The 11,290-nt window shown below is 48.2% G+C and overlaps 1 long non-coding RNA gene across 1 annotated transcript; it reads right to left on the reverse strand.

Moving 5' to 3' along the window:
- Positions 1-7,653: 7,653 nt before the first annotated feature.
- On the reverse strand, positions 7,654-9,503 carry LOC130531068 (uncharacterized). Its single transcript, XR_008952006.1, has 2 exons — positions 8,597-9,503; positions 7,654-8,281 (listed from the first exon to the last, which is right to left on the reverse strand). It is a non-coding gene; the product is annotated as an uncharacterized LOC130531068 (long non-coding RNA).
- Positions 9,504-11,290: the final 1,787 nt, after the last annotated feature.

Raw genomic sequence — 11,290 nt, forward strand, 5'->3', positions numbered from 1 at the left:
AAAATAATGGCGGATCCCACATTGATGCTAACACATCTCCTGGCAGCTGGAGTTCCTCTAAACACACATCTTGGAGCCTCTCTCTCAGGGCCTAAAGGTAGATCTATTTATTTATTTGTGAAGAATACAGTACTTTATTGACAAAGGTTCGCCAACCCGCCGCCCCACAGCATGTCCAGGTACCCATTTGTGGCAGAGGGTGACGAATGAAAGAACCACCAGAGCTTCGATGGGAAGGGTTTTGTGTGGGTGTAAACTAGCTGTTTCAGACAGGCGTGATCCTGCCTTCAGTAACTTTACTCGTACATTTACACTCCCACAAGGCGAAAACAAGAGTGAGCGTCAAATTGTACAACTGTTTGCGATTCATCCAAGTTAAGTTAGGCTTAAGAGCAAACAATCCGGACAAACAGGCCCACAGCTAATGGAATAACACGACCTTTGGCTACAAAAGACGGGCATTAGCAAGAGACACCCACCGTCAAAGGTAGGGCTAGTGACTGCATAGGTGGCGGATGAGTTATCCCTCTTTTGTGTGTGATGTCAGGCAAAGAAAAACAACAAAAAACAAATCATTTGGCTATCAGCTACAGCCGGACTGTATCCAGCCAGGCTTTGTTTCAGCAAGCACGGCTAACGGCTACGTCTCACGCCCAGCATTTTTCTAATTACAACGAGCTATAATATAACTACCGCTGTGAACTCCTGTTTGCAAATGCAAGTCTGTTCTGTTTGGTTTCTTCGTAGTTTCTTCTTGGCCCTAGAGTGAGTTAATTAAAAGAGCTCAAAGGAAAGGATGCAGCGATAGCTGAACAAATCGCACAATTATCATGTGCTAACAGCAGTAGGCAGATTTCTAACTGCGACTTGAAGATACTGCAGAATATATCCGATCATTAGTTGCTTTTGGGGCTTTTTTTGGTGTTTTTTTCCGTCCATAGTGACATTGAAAGGCTAGATCCATTAAAACCGCTGTTGCCATGGCAGGGAATCGTATGAGAGAGAAAGGTGCTCATATGCAACAGCTCCTTGGCTCTTTAACCCATACACATCTGCATTGTTGCCACTCCTGATCAATGTTGCCTGTCACTCACGGTTTGCGTAGTTCCTCCTGTGACTTTTCAACGCTCAGTAATTATTCTGCCACCGTCAATTGGTCCTCACATCTACGCTTGCTAGCCTGAATTATCCATTACGCAATTTGTGTAAAGGTGAAGGAGGAGGAACCTACCTTCCAATGTAATTTACCATGCGAAGAAAAAGGTCTCAGTTGAAGAGAAAAAAAGGAATAATTAAATAAGGTAAAAACTGCAGGCAGCAGGGGTCGGGGATTGAAATATCAGTCGGAAAGAATGGCGGCGTTTGTTTGGTTCAGGGAGAAACACTCACCCGCAACCATCAGAATAAGGAAATCATTAGAGATGATGAGCCCGCGTGTGGGCTAAGCGGGGGTGCATTTTTTTAAAGGTCTGTAAAATTTACTGTTGTTTGAAAGGTCACTGCCTGGTGGTGGCGAGCAGCTGGGAGATGTAAACGACCCCTCTTATCAAATGTTAATGCAGGCGGTGGCAGACGCCACGTCACACTCGCTGGCGGCACAGATATGCCTCTGAGGTCTTGCAGGTTCCGTGGAAACAATTCAGTTCATTTACATGCTAAATCGCAAACAGCTAATTGATTTTCATGGCACATGAAATAGCAGGATGGGGGGGGGGGGGGGGCATCTTCAAGTTTCTCAAAATGTGTCAGTTTTGTCACTTGATTGGACTCTGCTGTCTCCATGTTGGCAGGCTGGGGGGGGGGGGGGGGGGGGGAGAACGTTCTGTGGAGGGAGAGTTTGACCAGGGGCAAAATAAGAGTCACTGCGGGCTGTAATGTTTGCAAACCCCACTCCATAAATAAGCACACACCTGTGAGATGAACGCAGGGGAAATGGATGGCAAGAGGAGGAAGAGAAATGAAGGTGGAGGAGTGCTGGGGTGTTTACCGAAAAACTACAGAGGAACCTGCTTCAATCTAATTAGCCCGGAGCCTTCCAAAGATGAGCCTCTCCTTATGTCTCGTGTGTGTGTGTGTCTGTGTGTGTGTGTGTGTGTGTTTACTACAAATTGAGTACCAAAATTCTCATTCTACTATGAAGTGAGGGTATTTTCTGAAGTGGGACCATTCTGTATGGACCTCACAAAGGACTTCAGAGCTTCAAAGGTCTGTTTGAGGATTTAGACCTGGTTTTAAGTTTGGGGGTTAGAACTGAGTTTAGGTCGTGGTTGGGGGTCAGCTGGGATGCTTCGTGTTAGGGTAGAGGGCTGAGTATACTATAACACCCACACAAAGATAGAAGTACACACTGTGTGTGTGTGTGTGTGTGATGGCCGCAGATATTGGTAAACTCTTCCGTTGGAGGAAATATGCTGGATATAATTTCCCTTTTGTCCCAGCTGAATGGGAGATCAAATGATTTGTGATTACATTTATTCTGCCCCCCCCCCCCCCCCCCCCCCCACACACACACACACACATGCACACACCCACCCCCCATCCCCAAACCAGCAGCACCACAGCCTTATCCCTCCCAGAAGTAGGAAATGGAGACAGTAGAGCCTTTAAATTTATAATAAAGCTTCATCACATTCCCTCCACTCAGAGATTTTAAGGCACAATACAAAGCTCACCGGTGCCCCCCCCCCACACACACACACACACACACCCTCACCCTGATGTCCTTGAGAGCTATTAATAAGAATAAGAATAAGATCACATTAATGGGGACATGGAGTAGGTGGGGGGGGAAATAGAAAACAATCCAAATACAAGGCAAACACAATTAGGGCTCTTGTTGTGCGTGTTTACGAGCGCTCCAGAGACAAAACGCATTCTAATCACCCGAGCGAGACCTGATCTGGTGTCCAGAAAAAGTCACGGTGTCAGCGGTAATTACACTTGTAGTGCTGCCTTGTCTCACACACAAGTGAGATGTAAAAAAAAAAAAAACACTGGGGGGAGGAGGGGGGGCGGAAACCACAACTCTCCCCTCGTTTCCCTGACAGTGTGATGTTGTGCATTGCAGTAGGCCCCCTCCATCACCCAACACCAGCCTTATATTCCTATCTGTCTTTCTGGATGGGTGGAGGGTGGTGGTGGTTTATGGGGGGGGGGGCACTGCAGCAGCCCAGTAGGACAAAAAGTCACCAGCTGGAGCCATATCCCGTTTAACACTGCCCCCTGCTGGTGGAGGGAGGAAAGGACAGCTCAGGGAGACTGCAGACGGGGGTCGGCGCCTCGCCTCACCTCCTCCAGCCAATCACCAACGAACTCAGGAACCTCTCCCGTGCATTCACGCACCACGAAGAGAGAGACAGCAAGACCAAACACGCTGCTAAATTCATCCACACGCGTATCAGGGTGATGTCGGTGTTTTTAAACCTCATCATGTGCCCCCTCCCGTCTTCGCCCACGGTCAGGAGGGGGAGCAGCCTAAACGGGAGGGAAAACGGCAACGGAAACATCAAGGTGGACAAATATAGATTTTCTGTCCTGGCTTCATTGCAATTATACAGACGTTGACTCTGGCAGGGATGTAAATGAGGGGAAGGGGACCCTTTGCACCGGCTGCACCTGTAAACGAGCTTTACAGGACCACTGATAGGACGGGGGGGTTGAAAGTAAACGTGCTTGTAAAACATGTTGAATTTAGTGCCTCGCTGCAATCCTCTCATTCATCAAAAACACCCCCCCCCCCCCCACCTCCAATTGGCACTGTCTGGGAAAATAAACGAGCCACGGGCGCAGGCACAACACCGTGCCAGAGCTAACTCGGGGAGACTGGGAGAGATGTTTTAAATTGTATTCTCCAAAGGTCACGCTCCCCTCTTCTCACAGCCTCTGCTTTGTGGGCGCAATCCGCCGCCCATTGATCCGGCCCTCCTGCGAGCGCGTCCTCGGCGCCAGCCTGCTCGAATCGCAGCAGGCTGGCGTGGAGAGACTCCCACGCTGCCGCCGCCGCCGCCGCATCACGAAACGTTTGATAAGCCGACAGAGGGCGGGGTGAGCTGGGGGTGGGGTAAGTGGGAAGAAATGGGGACGTGGGCATGATCTCGGACTCCAGATTGGGACAGACGTCTCGTACCGATCTGCGGCTGTTATTTATTTATTATTTCCCCGCTGATGTGAAAATGCTAATGTTGCACCTGCCCCCCCCGCCCCACGGGCTCCTCTCTCCCGTGTTAATCCAAGGCCGAAGCAGAAACCCCCACGTGTAATTCCTCAACGATGCTTCAGGCTGCTGGGCTTGATGGCTCAATGTTCCCTGTGTGACACGTGCTGCCTCAAAGGGAGCGCTCTGCTTTTGTTCCGCTCAAACTTGATACCGAAGCTGTTCAAACAACAGGGCTTTTCTTCCATACGCTCAATAGACTGTGTGTGTGTGTGTTGTGTGTGTGTGTGTGTGTGTGTGTGGTGTGTGTGTGTGTGTGTGTGTGTGTGTGAGGGAGGGAGGAATGCAGAGGTAGAGACACTCAGATGGACAAAATATGCACTAGAAAAGCAGACAAGAAAACTATTTCTTTTATTTTTTTTAAAAGCAGGATCACAGCGGATCTCTAGTGAAGCCAGAACTCGTCTCGCCTTGGCGTTGTCGGAGGCGTTCCTAAGTGTTGGGACCTTGAGCGCCTCCTCAGGATCGGTGGGGTCACTGGAGGTCTTCACCTTCAGATTGAGATTCAAATGCAGGCAGTTGTTGAATTAGACCCATTCAAATCTCAATAAATGCGATAATAAAACTCCATAAATGCGATAATAAAGCGCCATAAATGCGATAATAAAACACCACCTCTCTCTGCTCGCTGTTTATTCCCTCGTCCAACCGAGACCAGGCGCCAGACGTCCTCCGAGCAGGCGGACGCAATTTGAATGGATTATTAGAAGTGCTCCCTTAAAAAGCCTCGTGGGCATAAACGGTTCTGTTTCGTTTAATGCGGGTTACATCAGGAGCAACAACATGTTTTTAATAAGACATTTGTTTAATTAGTTAAATTTATCAGTAAACAATGGAAGGCTTCTGTCTGTGCTCCAGCACAATATCCTCCCACACTCGTCTCCTTCAGGCGTGTCTGCTATCAGAGGCAGGGTAATGAACCACCTCGGCAACAGGGGAGCCGAACGCAGAGCCTTGTTGCTATGCTGCGTCACCTCTCCGGCTGCGTTTTGACCTTTGACCTCTTGGTTTTACATGAACCGTCGACAGCTTCGGTCTGTGTACCAGTATCCTTGCAGCTGCAGGAGCCCTGGGAGTCCAACGTTTTTATTAATTTGTTATTAGAATCAAAGGCCCGTGTTAGCAGTCGGTTCTGCTGGTCCGGTTCTTTCAAAGCGGCTCAGAATCCGTCTGTTCACACCGAGCAGCTCCAGCAAGGCAGCAATTTGTCAAGCGTCACTATGAAAGGAGAGCATGAGAATGAAGGATAGCAGGGCAGCCGTCACCGCTGCTCTCTACTGCCACCGCCTGGCCGAACCCAGACACCCTCCAGGTGACGGCACTGGAGCCGAGGTCGGCCCTTTTCATTCAGATCACCTGGGAATTTTCCAGGGAAAAGCGGATTCCTTTATCATTGCACCCAGCAGTCACGGCCTGGGTGACCAGCTCACACAAACATCTGTCTCTCGTGGACAGACGGAAGCCCGGCTGCTGCCTCACACAATCAGAATTAATGTTGTCACCTATTTAATCAGAAAAGATTAATTTCCCCAATTTGCATATTCAATGACACCGCTGCTCTTGATCTAATTTGTCACGGCGAAGAATCGATGTCAATCTAATCTTGTCGAGCCTTTAATCTGGTTTTACAAATAATTACACAGAAGCTTTCTGCAGACCTCACTTTGGGTAGTAAGTCATAATCCAGAGGGATGGGTGGGGGGGGCAGACGGACAGACTGACTGACTGACTGACTGACTGACTGTCTGACAGACAGACAGACTGACTGACTGACTGACTGACTGACTGACTGACTGACTGTCTGACAGACAGACAGACAGACTGACTGACTGACTGACTGACTGACTGACAGACAGACAGACTGACTGACTGGCAGACAGACTGACTGACTGACAGACTGACTGACAGACAGACTGACTGGCAGACAGACAGACTGACTGACTGGCAGACAGACTGACTGACAGACTGACTGACTGACAGACAGACAGACAGACAGACAGACAGACAGACAGACAGACAGACAGACAGACTGACTGACTGACTGGCAGACAGACTGACTGACAGACTGACTGACAGACAGACTGACTGACTGGCAGACAGACTGACAGACAGACTGACTGACAGACAGACTGACTGGCAGACAGACTGACTGACAGACTGTCTGACAGACAGACTGACTGACTGACTGACTGACTGACAGACAGACAGACAGACAGACAGACAGACAGACAGACAGACTGGCAGACAGACTGACTGACAGACAGACAGACTGACTGACTGACTGACTGACTGACTGACTGACAGACAGACAGACAGACAGACAGACAGACAGACAGACAGACAGACAGACAGACAGACAGACAGACTGACTGACTGACTGACGACTGACTGACTGACTGACTGACTGACTGACTGACTGACTGACTGACAGACCGACCCCCAACACAGTGAAATAGTCTCATAATGAGTCTCCACATGAGGAGGCCAGATTAGAGGGAGCAGAGAGCCACCAAAGGCTGTGGGAGAGGGGAGGACGACCCGACGGAGGCCCAGTATCTGGGAGGACTGAGAGGGAAACGTCAGGTGGAGAACAGGCTGGCAGATTCCTTAATTAGCCTCCTTGTTAACCCCGCTCAGCCGCTCCGTGTGCAGGTCGACACTACAAAGCGTGTGGATGAAGAGGCCAGGGACGGTTTAATCTCACTGCTTTTTGTTTCATTCTGCAGCCAACTCTCCCGGCTGTCCTCCTGCAGCCTCTCCAGGTGAAGACTCCTCCTGCACACACACACACACACACACACACACACTCTCTCTCTCTCTCACCTTCGAACTGGGAGATAATCATCAGAGAAGGACTGCGAGCGATTTGCAATCAGAAGCTGCTTTTCTCCTCTCTGCAGCCACGTTTTTGGGGCTTTGTAGCAGAGCACAGGCTTTGCCAAGTCAGTGTATGACTCTTATTTTCCCTGTTCATAACTCAACAATAATTCTGGGGGGTATAATGTTCAAATATCTGTGCTCATTTTGTAGATGGTGTCTTTACTTCATTACAGAAGCAGGTCTGATAGCAGCGGTAGCGCCATTAAATAGTCATCACAAGCTGTTATTTGCCATTTAGACACCAGCCGTTTCATAAGATGACCTCTGATCCCTCTCCCATTTACATATATGCTGTCTGTTGCTCTCTCTCCTTCCGTCTCTTCATCCTCCTCCTCGTCCTCCACCCACCCGGCCACCAGTGGGTGGGTTTGACTCTAGTCCTTCTCGAAGTTTAATCCTGTCAAAAAGCTGTTTTTTTTGCCACTTTTTGTTGCTGTGGTTGGATTGAATCTTCAGATAACACTAACTGTAACTGTCCGCATCAATGTAAGACTTTCAAAGAATTTACTGGAAATGTTAATATCACTTGAACTAAATTGGACAATAAACCTTCAACCACGTTTCACTCCCACTGAATGTATTATGAGTCATATTGTTATTCAATAAACAGATATTAATTATAATTAACATCTCCATGATTGCATTTGAACATATATCGTCTGTACAATTATTGATCATAGTAATCATAATTTTAAAAATCAATTGGTGGCCTTCATACAAGATGCTTATTTAAAAAATAAAATAAACCTCAGCCAGAGATTTGGTTAATGAGAAAATTCCCACTTTGTATCGATTTAAACGCCATCAGTCACCAAAACAGTAATGACACCTTTAGTGCCTCCTGCTGGATATTGTATGTCATTACAGTCCCATAAACCAAAAGCATCGTTATAACCTCAAATACTTAATAGGTAGATGTGGAAGTCCAGGTGTTACAAAGTGTCTGGCATGAATACAGCTAACATTACTTTCTGTGTTCTTTTTTTTTTTTTTACCAGTCTCAAAAGTCTCACCATAGCTCATTTAAAGTATCACTGCAGCCTACTTGGTTTTTAGGAACCAAAGTGCACCATGTCCGAGGACTTCACGCTTTGTGTTTATGATCAAAGCATAAAGTGTCATTAGCATAGCATGATAACACACACACACACACACACACACACACACATTGGCCTTCCAGGACACATCCTGTGAAAAGAAGATAGCTTCTTTGTTTATGCTGCTGCAAGAAATGAAACTTGTAAAGTATTTTCAGTTGACGCACATCAGTTAGATAGAAGAAATAGTTACAGTATTTGTACTAAAGTGAGATTTCACGCTGGTTGTTGGGTTTTTTCTTTAACTACCATATTAAGTTTCCTTTTAGATGCAGAAGTGACCCATTTGCAGTCATCTTCAGAACCAGCCAGTGTATTTGAAACTAAATCTCATGTGTTAATAAGCAGACAGCTGCCTGGACAGATCTGGGATCAACATGTAAAAACGGTTGTCTTGTAAACTTACTGTCTCCTGAGAGTGAATCACGGTGGGGAGTGAATCATTTTCTATAAATAAATGGCTGTAAATGTTCTTGAAAGCGCTCTAAATATCATTCAGCCGTGCTCGTACGTGCTGTTTCCAGTTTCTGTCTGAAGCTACCGTTGATGACCCCGGTCAGTACCTGGAACCACCAGCAGGGGGAATCACGCGCTTTCCTCTAAACCTCCTGACCTATTTTTCCGCCCTGAGACAGAACATTTTGTCCTCATCTCATGCGCCGCCCTCTGCTATAAGTAGATCAAGCGTGCAAAGGAAGATATTTCATATTTAAGGTGCCAAATCCTCTGAAAGAATCGCAGGTCTTTGTGTGCTTGTGGAACATTGTGACATTGATGGAGTTCCTCTCAGTCCTGGAATTTAAGTTAAAAAAAATGCTCTCTTTTTTTTTTGCTCTTTTAGTTCCTTTTAAGTTGTTTGTTGTTTGTTTGTTTACAATGCTAATGAATGCACTCTGGCTGTAGGAGCTTTATTTAGGAAGTACGTGTCCGTGTGGCAGAAAACCGAAAGGCGAAAGGCACGTCTGAGAGGTTGTGTGTTGGGGGAGGGGCCTTAGCAACGTCGCCAATCACACGGCAACAAAACAGGTGTGGGCTAATGAGGGCGTCGACGTGGAGATGAGCGTTTCTGTTCTGTGTTGTCCATTAGTGGTTGTTTTCTTTGAGGAGCCGGCATCATAAATCTCCCGTTATTTTGTAGTGTGAAGGGCACAACAGGAAGGCGTTTCCCTGTTTAGTGTCAAAAGGGCAGCAAAGAGCTCGTCAGACACCTGACGGCAACACGTTGCAGCGGCGCGCACGGCCGCCGAACAAGGAGCTGGCGCAGGCGTCTGACGGGGGGCTGCAGGTTTATCATCTGCTACAAAGATGGTTCGAACACGGCGGCTGCAGAGAGTGAGACGTTCTCAGAAGGCCTTTAAGGAGCAGAAAGAGACCCTCACAGGCTTCTGCTGGGCATGACGCCACCTCATGATGCCACCATTGTGCCTTTATTGCCTCCCGCTGCTGCGCTTCCTTTTGCCTGCGTCTCAACTGTGAGAGCGTAAAAATCGAACCAGCGATCACGTCTTTGACACAGGGGACGTCGGACGGGACGCTGAACCGGGACATAGAACAGGCTGCGAGCTGACATGGAACGTGTCACTCTTCACAGGCTGAGCAAATATTTGGCGGCGCGTCTGTGTCACCTGCACGCTAATATAGTAACGTTGTGGTTCACACCCACGTCCGACAACTGAAACCAGGAAACACAACACAAGCTGTCGAGGTGGATATTGCAGATTTTAGACCCGAAGCATAAATTGTTGAACAACACTTGTGTGTTTGTTCCGTAGACGATGTTTTTCTGCACCTGAACCCCGATGCCCTGTTGTCTCCGCTCACCTTGGCGTGCATTATTGGAGGTGCACGCCACGGTGGGGCACAAAGGAGGGGGGAGAAAATTGTGGCTTGCACGTGCGTCATCAACCTTTCTGTGGAGACTGAAAGCAGAACATGTTGTCCTTGGTTGGTTTTTGAAAGAAAAAAAAGGAAGTGGCTGACTTAACACATATGCACGCGAACACTGTCTGGCCTTCACATACAGAATGACAATCAGATTGTGTATCCATTGGCAACGGTGAAAGGGTAATGAAACTGAAAGGATCCCCCCTCCCCCCCTTTACATAAGTGACAGTGACTTGAGCAGCAGAGGCAGCGGTAAAGACGTGTCAGTGACAGCTCAGGTGACCTCCCAGTTCTCAAAAAGAGGCAAAGTTGAGGGATCTGATCAAACGTGCTCACAGAGTGAATATAAAATAGCCCAATATGGCGTCATCAATGTCAGGATTTGCTCATTTGCACCTTCCTGATGTGTGCCTGCGCAGGTTGAACAGAGCCGGCTGGTTCTTGGTGGGTCAGGTGTAACACAGTCATGCTGGTTTTAGTCAGGGACTAAAACTGGGAGATTGAACTGGTTTATCAGAAGCTCTGCGGCTCTGATCCGTCCTTGACCAGGACACACAAAGCGTCCTTCTACCTTCTTTCAGACGGACAACAGGACGTACTCGCTGCTGAGTTTCCTTTCTATGACAGCTCATTTATTGTGTTTCCTTTTTCTCAAAGCGCCGGCTCTTTCTAATCGAATCTCCGGTTAGGAGGACGCCTCTGTCCTCCAGCCATGACAGCACCACGCCGACGGAACACAACAGGAGAAGAGTGTTCTTCTCTGCAACTCTTCAGCAGCTGTCAGCACGCCCAGCTGCCAGCCTGCCGGCCGCGTTTACGCACCCTGGTCACTGTAAAAGTGCATTATTGTGCACACCCCAGCCCATGCTAGTGCAACAACCAGCTCTTCCTCTTGGGCCGCGGCAGCTGCTGTCACCGTGTTCCCTCCACGCTCTGCTCGGTTACATAAAGGGCGGATCGAGGTGCAACTGTTTCCTACTTCCTCTTGGCAGTGCTTCCAGCCCGTGGGATTGAGAGCAGGGGTGATTAATTATCATCCACTGTATCCTTAAAGCCACATTATCGCAGTTTCCTGCTTGCATGTTTGTTTACGAGGGTTGAGGACAGGTCCCAGAGTGGTGCGAAGGCCCCCGCTAGGAGGAGCATCGCCGCGGTGTGTGCAAAGGGAGGTTGGCACTGAAAGCGTCCTGTTGTCGGTGCAAAGACACCTGTGTGC

Source organism: Takifugu flavidus, chromosome 9 (assembly GCF_003711565.1).
Source record: "Takifugu flavidus isolate HTHZ2018 chromosome 9, ASM371156v2, whole genome shotgun sequence".
NCBI lineage: Eukaryota > Metazoa > Chordata > Actinopteri > Tetraodontiformes > Tetraodontidae > Takifugu > Takifugu flavidus.